We start from the raw sequence: 10,155 nt of genomic DNA on the forward strand, positions 1-10,155 counted from the left end.
TTGAATGTATCAAGTTCTTGATTTTAGCATAGTTACTAAATTGGTGCCAAATTGTCAAGGACGATAGTAATAAATTTCAATTTAATAAAAATTAGATACAAATGGCATTTTGCTTTAGCAGCTTGGAAAAAAACTCATAAAAATAATACATCACAGGAACCTAATTAATGCAATTCGTAAGGAAATCAAATATATAAAACAAATAAACATGTTAAAACAAACAATGCTACCAAAAATTTCTCATTGAATATTTTCTATTTAAAGAATTAAGAATTAGAAGAATTTTGTTTTTGAATCATGTTTTTTTAAAAATAGCCATATAGACTATTATTGAAAAAAATAATACCATGGCTTGAATTATTATTTATTGTGGGCTAATTATTCGCAACATTTGAAGAAATATAAAGTTTTTAGAATTCGCAGACAAAATAGTGTTGACTAAATGAATTTTCAGACATAATATACGCTGAATAAGTTTAATGCTCAATAACCATTAGAATATAATAGATTTAATAATTCTTCTAAATTGATTGATTATTATAAACTTATTTAATAATCGTTTACTAAAAAAAAATAATGGCCAGAATACAGCCGCCAAAAATAGTAATACATATGAAAATAAAAATCATTATTTCATATGGTAGAAAAATGTATTCATAAACTACATAAGTTATTACAAATATATTACACACATAAATTGTTAAAGATTAAAAAATATTGTGCCAGCTGTATGAACAATGCAGTCATTTCATTAAATACTTTTAGTATCATTTAGTACTAAAAATTATTTTATAAAATGATGTAATGCCTAATAAATTCGTATACGAATGATAAATGATTTCTGAGAAGCAAATAACGGTTTTTGTTTACTTGAGTATGAATAATTATTCGCATTGTTCTGTCATAACGTTTGCCAAGTAAATTCCTCTTTTTGTTTTAAAATAACTCGAGTCAAGATAGAACGTGACATACCGTCGTAAATATTCTCGTCGATAACCTAATTTAAACAAAATCATGATTTTCCCCAAATGGTAGGAAAATATATTAATAACATAACACAAATTATTATAAACTATATTTTATTTGCATTGTATCAGGCATGGTATGAAGAGTACATAATCCATTTATTATAATATAATAAATAGATTGAATTCTTTTTTTAAAGAAAAACGTATTTATGTATAAAAATAAAATTATAGGTAGTGATGACCAACCAGAAAAATAAAAACTATATATAGTTTATATATATATATATAGTTCAATCAAAGTTTGTATGGAAAGAGCATGGAAAAAATGTTGAAAATTTAAAAAAAATGTTTTAGGTATAACTTAGCGATAAATGAATGATTTTTATTCATTCATTTGTTCGCTAAATTACATCTAAACAACATTTTTAAAATTTGCGAAAATTTTTCATACAAAACTTTGATTGAATTGCGCTCTATCTAAACGTTAATATTAAGAGCTAAAACTTTCAGAGAATTCTTTTTTATCAATTTGGAACCACTTGAGCCCGTGGGAGCAAGGAAATTCGAAAATGACCATTTTAAGGACCATCCTAATATGTAATATATATATTTTGAAGTATGTGAGTTTGGTGATGATATATATTTTGATGAGTTATGTTGATTCGGGTAGTAACACCAAGTAAATAAAACTAAAGTACTTTTAAAATACATTATTTAGCCATACGTTTCGGTCTTCGTCGAGACCATCATTCAGTGGAACAACTAAAAGATTTTATATAATATAGGATGAAAATGATATAAAGTTAAAAAACTTATAGCATTTATCCTTTCTTTTATTTATGGCTGTCTCATGGTGAAATGCTGTTAGGCATCCTTCGCTTCTTTTAAATAAATTATTTTCGAAATGTAGGATCGTGGAATTGGAAAAAGCTATGTTATGTTTGAGCTGATTAATGTGATCTGTTAGCTGTGTTTTATATTGGTTTTTATTTTTGGAATTGTTTTTATGTTGTGATGTTCTTTTGTGCAAGTTTTGACTGGTTTCACCTATGCAAACGCAATTACAATTTACACAATTAAGCTTATAAACTAAATTACTTAAAATTCTTGGGTTAAACTTGGATTTTAATTTTTAAAAAGAGTTGAAAAAGTGTGAAACACACTTGCTTTCTTTTCAGTCGTCTTGTAAAGCTTGTAAATTGCCGGTCTTTACCAAGTTGATTAGAATGTTTTTTAGTAGGTACTCACAATTGGACGAAAACCATCTGAATTCCTGTGGTTCAATTCAGTATATTTGGAACATATTTGGGCGCATCTCGTAGATTAGTTATATATTGTCATATTACATTCAAACGTTATGTTATAATTATGTTGTGATGACACATATTTCTGATAATAAATGTTATTATAAACTATTTTCGTGTCTATAATATTGTTTTTTAACCACAATTTATGAGTATTTGATTTTATGACTAATCCACCGTATATATTATATACTATATAAAGACACTTTTTCCACGTAGTTTCCATTTAGTTCACTTTTCTCCCATTGATAGATCAACAACTTCAAAATTAATCAAACTAGTTGAAAATTAACATTGTTAATCATGCTAGTAGTATATGGCATCGTGCCTTAAGGCACATTGCTGGAACTTTCCATACCAAAAATTAATTTTTTAAAAAAATATTACATTTTGACAAAAATAGATTTTCGAGAAATTATACGTTTTTATTTTATTTTTTTATTATCTCATTTATTTAGAACTGTCCAGTTCTAAGTAAAATTTACAATATTTTATTCATAATTATATAATTTTGACTATTTACTCATAAAATAATTTCTTATAGATAATGATTGAATAATTTCAATTTTTTATCAAAAGAGTTCATGACTTAAATCCAGTGGTGCGTTTCTTTTCAATCTTCTTGGATAATTCTTTGTTATCAAGGAGTTTGCCAATGAATTTGGGTGACTGATGAGCTTGTTTCTATACTTATAAAGATGAAATATCGAAAATCTCCATAAAATATCTGATAATATGATGTGCATATGTCTAATGATCATTTTTGACCGCTAAATGTCATTTTTTTACCCTTTTTACTAGATCTCCGAAACTGCTAGACCTGCCTTTCAAAAATTTAATTAACTCTTCATGTTGTCAATATAAGTAAAATGTTTTTTGAATTATTAAAGTCGGACGCTCCGTTCTCTTAAAAAATGAATTACTGTTTTTGGCACTTTTTGTCCCGTATCTTCAGAATTTTTAAACCAGTCTTTGCGAACAAATCAACACGTTTCCTTATCAATACGAATCGAATGTTTTTTGAATTATTCAAATCGATTGATCGGTGTTCCCGAAATCGTCGACGAAAACTTGTGTCCGCACACACACACACATACATACCTCACACACACACACACAAACATCAATTTTTTCTAAGGCATACAAAAATGTTTAACAACATTTTAAACGTAAAGATATACAAAAATTTTCTTTTTCCATTTTTTGCGATTATTATAATTTACCCTACAGAAAGTTAAAAATAGTGGCCCAATCGTAACCAGTATTCGGTACTACTGTTCGATTTTGTTTTCAATTTCAAATGAAGTTCATTATGAACTCTAAGCATATAAAATTTGCCACTATCCTCTTTAATTTTTCATTTTGCAAACAAAGAATGCTTTACCGATAAAAATCTGCACGGCACACGTCCACATTATGCATACATTCTAAAATATCTCACATAAATATATGATATCAGCCAAATATTATGCGATTCCCATTACTTTCGCAATTTACACGCATCAGCGGTCACAAGTTTGGAGAAAGCCCTCGTTTCGATATCCCGCCGGGTTTAAATTTGAACCATGTATATGTGTTCTCTATAAATCCTAATTTTAAAACATTTGATATTCAAACGCGAGTAGGGAAGCGCACACTTCGCGGGAGCTTTGTGCTTTCGAGCTTTAAAGCACGCACGGCTACGTCGCTCCATCGTTCATTTTTAATTAAATATGCGTTATGTTTATTGCGAATGGGCCATAAATTTTAAATAATTTATTTGTTCTAGCGGTATATATCACTGGGTTACTCGGGTAGACAATAATACTAATGGATTTAGTGGAAGAGATGGGCCAACGGGGCGCTTGTGCTTAAGAGAGTGTTGAAATGGATTTATCATGAGCGTTTTCACATTGAAAATATATCTCTAATGGATTCTGTACAGTTTTCGCGGGTGATGAATATAGGTCATTCGTTAGAAAGGTTCTCTATTCTGTATGGGATTATTTTATATTTTCATAGAAATATGTTTTAAGAGTTTCTTCTCGTATTTTTAATACAAAGCTTTTATAATGAAATATTGATGTCATGTATATTTATTTATTTATTTATTTTATTACATAGCCTATAGAATAGTTTCAAGAGGACAAGTTTCAAAAATATAATTATGAGATGAAAAAAACAACATAGTATAATATATAACAAAACTATGTCATAAAATAAAGTAAAATGCTAAAATATATTTGAACAGAAATATAAAGATAAAGTTGAGCAGATGAAGGTTATTAGATTTAGTATTGTGAATATCGAAACTTTCATCAATTTAGTAAAAATTATGAAATATTAGTATAATATGCGAATTTAACAGAGCATTAGACTTAGGAATAGGATAATTGAAAAATATTTGTGTTCGTGAAGAAACGTGAAAAGATAGTATACGAGTCTCAGCCACAGCAAAGATTTCGTTCTGAAATTAAAACTTGTTCTATTTTACAGCTTTTCTAATAATGAATTTAAAGAATAATTATTCCTTTTATTACTATTACAATTTTGATATAAATAAATACCCGTGTTAAAATTTAGAATTTTTTCAAGTACATACTTTAATATCTGTTCAAATACTTACTTTAATATCTGACTGAGAACGACCTTAATGATTCTCGAAGGAATCTATGTAATTTGCAATATGATTTTGAAGCTTTTCTAGAACTTATAGAATTCAGAATTAAAAACATAATGACCTAGTAAAATTCAAGATTATAAAGGTTTGAAGAGCTGTAAACTATTAAAGAGTCTCAGCTATTATAAATTCGTCATTTCACGGAATAAAATATTTATTTAAATATTTGTCAATATAATGAAAATAGTGGAATAGTGCATCAACAACTACAGAATTAATTATGATTTGATGATTATCATCTTAGAGATTATAAATAATTAGGAAACAAGGCAATTGATTATGTCATATATCTATTTGTAAGTATAGTTTTCAAGTCACCATTATAAGAAAAATACTGTAATGTTACCTTTGTCTTTTTACTAGCATTGACGTCTTAAAACCAGGAACAAGAAAAGGCCTACAATTTTTCATAAGCATCATCAAACTATTGAAAATTTAGCTTAAGGCTAAAAATTTATATTTTTGATAAGCTACATAAAGTTCCCCATTATTATGTACCCCATAAAAACACGGTATTTCTGTATCCGTATAACTATGAAATGCTTTTAATTTTTTATAATTTTTAGAGCTTTAATTGCGCAATTAATTTTAAATTTAACTTATTGCTAAATCGAAATTGCATATTTAAGTATATGTAATGTTGACTTTTTCACAAAATTGACCACCTTTGGGGCGATACATGTAATCGCCTTAATTTTTACCATTTTTTGAGGACTTTTTAAACTGGGAAGGAATAACTGAATCTTTTTGAATTTTTTTATGGTTATTTATTATATATTAAAATACACAAAAACATTTTTTTTTTATTTTTTTTTTTTTAAATGGCTGCCGTAAAAATAGATCTGCCGAGACCCTCTCGGAAAACGCCATCAATCTGCGGGCGTTCTCACTTTTCGTACGGTGATCTGAATTCAAAAAAAATAGTTTGTACGTATTCATAAAACATATATCTTCTAGTTAAACCAAAAAAAAATTAAAAAAGTCACAAAATCGTAAATTGGCAGACCTCAGAAAAAAAAAGTTCGATTTTTCACCATTTTTTCACTGTTTTTTTTGGTAAAAAGGTTAATTTTTGAAATTTTTTTTGGAATGTTTGAGGTTTAACTAGAAGCTATTACTGTAAAGTAGATGTGTGCAAAATTTCATTGGAATCGGTTGAGAACTTTTTGAGTTATCACGCCCGCAGTATTCAAAAATGTCGTTTTGAGAAAAACGCGTTTAAAGTTTTGACACATAGAACAGATAAGAGTGTAGGCGTGGCACTTAAATGAGTTTTTAATGTATAAATAATGATAATTTTGTTTTGAATTTTTGCAGGCATATTTTTGAGATGTTATTGTAACGATTTATGAAAAAAAAAAAAAATCTTTTTTTTTTTTCTTGTTACATGTATCGCCCCCCTTAATCTTCTGAGAGTTTTCTAAATGAGGTTTCTGGAAATTTGACATGCTTTCTAAAGATATAGCCAACTGATACCACTTAAAAAAGTGCAAGTCGATAATTATTCTGACCTACATTAACTCAACCTTGTATAGATTAAACTGAAGTGAATTTAATTAATATGATTCGTTTATACCTTTAAATCTGGGCGTACATTATTGATTCATCAAATCAATCCATATGGAAAACCTCGCCAAATCAGCACTTCTTCCCATCAATAGGAATTGAATGGTTTTTGAATCATTCAAATTGGTTGATCCGTGTTTCCGAAGTCGTAGACGAATAATTGTATCCAAATATACATATAAACACACATATATACATACATTTTTTCTAAGGTATGCTAGAATGTTCAGAAACTTTTCAAGCGTAAAGATATGCAAAAAATTTCATTTTCGATTTTTTGGCGATTACTATACCCTACGGGAAGGTAGAACTTTCTTCAAAATCGAACTCATGATGCATTAAGTTTTGATTTCTGATTCTTATGCCAAACTGTTTAGAACGAACTGGATGTTTGATGAAAACACCAATTTATCATTCAGTAAGTTGAAAATATTATATACAAACATACAGCGCAGAAAACATTAAACAATACAACCAAAATAAACATTTAGCCCATTAATTATTCCAAACGATTCATTATTATGGCTATTTTTACTTGTTACCGCCAGTTGTCACCAATAACCTCCAAAAGCTCGGAGCGGCTAGCAAGGTTTCAGTTTGTCCAGTGAGTCATTTCCATTTGCGAAACATGTGCACTGTGCCATCAATTATAAAAAACGCGTGCATGTGAAGTGTTGATTAAATAATATCACAAAGCTTTGCACAATGCCATCATATATATGTGTTTGCGCATTTAGCATTTAGCGCAGCGGTTGCTGTTCACATCGTTTTTCGAACCCTTTAAGCACGTGTCGCGGATCGCGAAAAATTGCGAGTGCGAGGTGCTGATGACAAATTTATGATATTGCTTCCGGGAATTTTATAATCATATTTTACAGTTGATCAAAGATGTATTTTTAAATTTAACTGACTAGGTAGCGTTAATTATGTCAATAAACTACGTTGTTCCTATTTAATGATGCGTTTTCCATTATGTTAACTTCTAAAACCTAACCTCCAAATGGCACAAACGTCTGATCATCACCATTAGTTCGACTCGACGCATGTGGTATCATAAGAAACAACAAAAAGTTGCATTTATAATAACATTGTTGTTTAGCATTTGTGCCATTTGGAAGTTAGGTTTCAGAAATTAGATATAGGTTAAAATTTTCGATCAAACTCTCTTTTTGACAATATATTTGTATAGTACTATACACCACCTATAAATTACTTTTGAATTTGATGATTGCTTCACACCGTATATATATAATAGCGTTGTTAGTTCCGAATTTTTGGTGGCATCCGAATGGAAAGGGTTAAAATCTATATAATGATACTGCATTTTAAATTGAAAAAAAAAATATATGGACAAAATTACTATGTAAAATTTCGAATTCTCTTGAGAGGAACTGTTCAGATATAAAATTCAGGTTCTATTTATTGTATGTTCTTCATGTTAGTTTTGCACTTCTTTATTTTGTTTCATAAGACTGTTTCAGTTTTGATTGGTAGAATTAAATAATTTTTTTATATAATTATCCACTTTTATATTAATATTTAATTTTGACTTCTTTAGGATATTTGATATATTTCTTCGGCTAAATTTGAAAACTTTGTAATGGATCTAACATTAGTCTGAAGAAAAGTTTTTCCATATTAGTAAATAAAACAAAACAATTTAAATATTTGAATTGGATTATGAGTTCATACTTGAATTGCTACAATAATTTATATTTATAAAACTTTATAAATTTATTTATACTGTGATACAAAGTTTTGAATTCGCTTGATGATTTGTTATACAAAGTTTCAATACTTATCTTCTATTGAATTCAAGTTTTTGTTTTTTACAGTATTGGTACTTCATTCATTCAAAAAAATTCTATAGAGTTTGAAGCCAATATTTTTTTCATCATAATATAGTTCTAGGGTTTCAAAAACCGTTTTTTTGACGAGAAATATGGATTTCGAAAACCGGTTTTTTAGTTTAAAAGTCGGTTTTCACTGTATAAATGGAAAATGACAAATATAGCCAAATATAAAAGATAGATGAAAGCGTTTTGATTCATGAAATCATATCGTTTCAATTACATTTGATATCTTATCAGTATATAGATTTTTATACCAGTGTATATATTAATTTAAATCAGTGTGACTTTTTCTTGAAGAAGTAATTTCCTCTACTCAAATTAAAAAAAAAAGAGTTTTAAACCCTAGAAACCACAAATTAAAGAACAAAAAACTTAGAATTATTATATCAGGCTTTAAAAACAATTAAGCATAATTTGGTCGCAAGTATGAGAGTATTTTCTATTTCAGGAAATTTTGAGAGTAAACGAAGGACACATCTAAGTAACAAATCGATAGACGTTCTCAGTTTTTATAAATCATATTTTATTAAAAAACAATTAGAATGTTTAAAATTAATTAATTAAAATTGCTGGGAACAGAAATAAAAGTTTAGCTTAATCGTTTTTAAAACTAAACAATATTAACAAGTATGTGTCAACAAGCATCTAATATTTTTTTTTATTTAATGATTTTTTGTTTATTTATAAATGTATTATTTTTATTTATTCGAAAGCTTTACTTTTACTATCTTAAAAATATTTTCATTCTTATATGTAAAAATGATCGTGTGTTCAAACTCCGCTTTGAACTACTTGACATCATGCAATAGCGATGCCCATTTTTACTTTAAAACATACATCAAAAAAATATGTTTCCAATTGAAAATAGTCCATTATTCACTGCGGTGTGAAATGGCAATGGGAAATTTCTCACACTATTCTTCTCTAAATCGAGTTAAAGTTTAACGTAGTACGGATCTGTCCTAGGGCAGTACTACCCATTACTATTATTATCATCATGCAAAATCTTATTAATGACAAACCAAACTTGTGAACATCAATTATAATATCAGATTTTGCTTAAAAATATAGACTCAAATACGTTTTTAAGTTACTATAGTTTATAGGGTATTTGCTGTATATACTACTAGAAGTGTCTAATAGTTTCATCTAAAAAAACACATTCATTGGTTGGTCTTCTACTAAAGCTAGGGGATCGTTCCAGTATTACGTAAGCAGATTTAGTACAATTATTTACCCTCACCCCCCTTTGTCAGCAAAAGTAAGCAAAGCTGTCTCCAAAATGTCTTCCAAAATAAGAAATCAATAACCCCCCCGCCCCCTTATAGTAATACTTGAACGGTCCCTAAGAAGTATAAAATACATTACAAAACAGCTCGCTTAACACTGATAATAGTACATATTATTGCTGTTAAATTAACAAAAAGAAAGAAAAAATCACTGGACCTGTTATACTCCAACAGCCAGTTGCGGATGTCTGATATAATTTCATGAATCTGCAAATGCAATTTATTTATCCTGAAAAAGTAGTTAAGTTCTCGTATTACACGTGTATATACTATCAAACGACTTTGTTTTATCAGATTCCATTATTATGATTTAGTGATATCTGTTCTGCTCATCTATTATCGCGCAATGAACCAACCTGTTTCATTTTATTTTATTGCGAATGCTTCCTATTCAAGCGATTCTTTTGGCGATTATTTCCGCTGACCGGCCGCTCTTGCTGAACATGACATTTGCACCTGTCTTATTTTTGCTCAGGAGGGGAATTCACGCATCGTGCTTTCGGCTTGCAAATTATA

Source organism: Ctenocephalides felis, unplaced genomic scaffold (genome assembly GCF_003426905.1).
Source record: "Ctenocephalides felis isolate EL2017-DRISC unplaced genomic scaffold, ASM342690v1 CF-g0.4_SCAFFOLD_03571, whole genome shotgun sequence".
In the NCBI taxonomy this organism is placed as follows: Eukaryota; Metazoa; Arthropoda; class Insecta; order Siphonaptera; family Pulicidae; genus Ctenocephalides; species Ctenocephalides felis.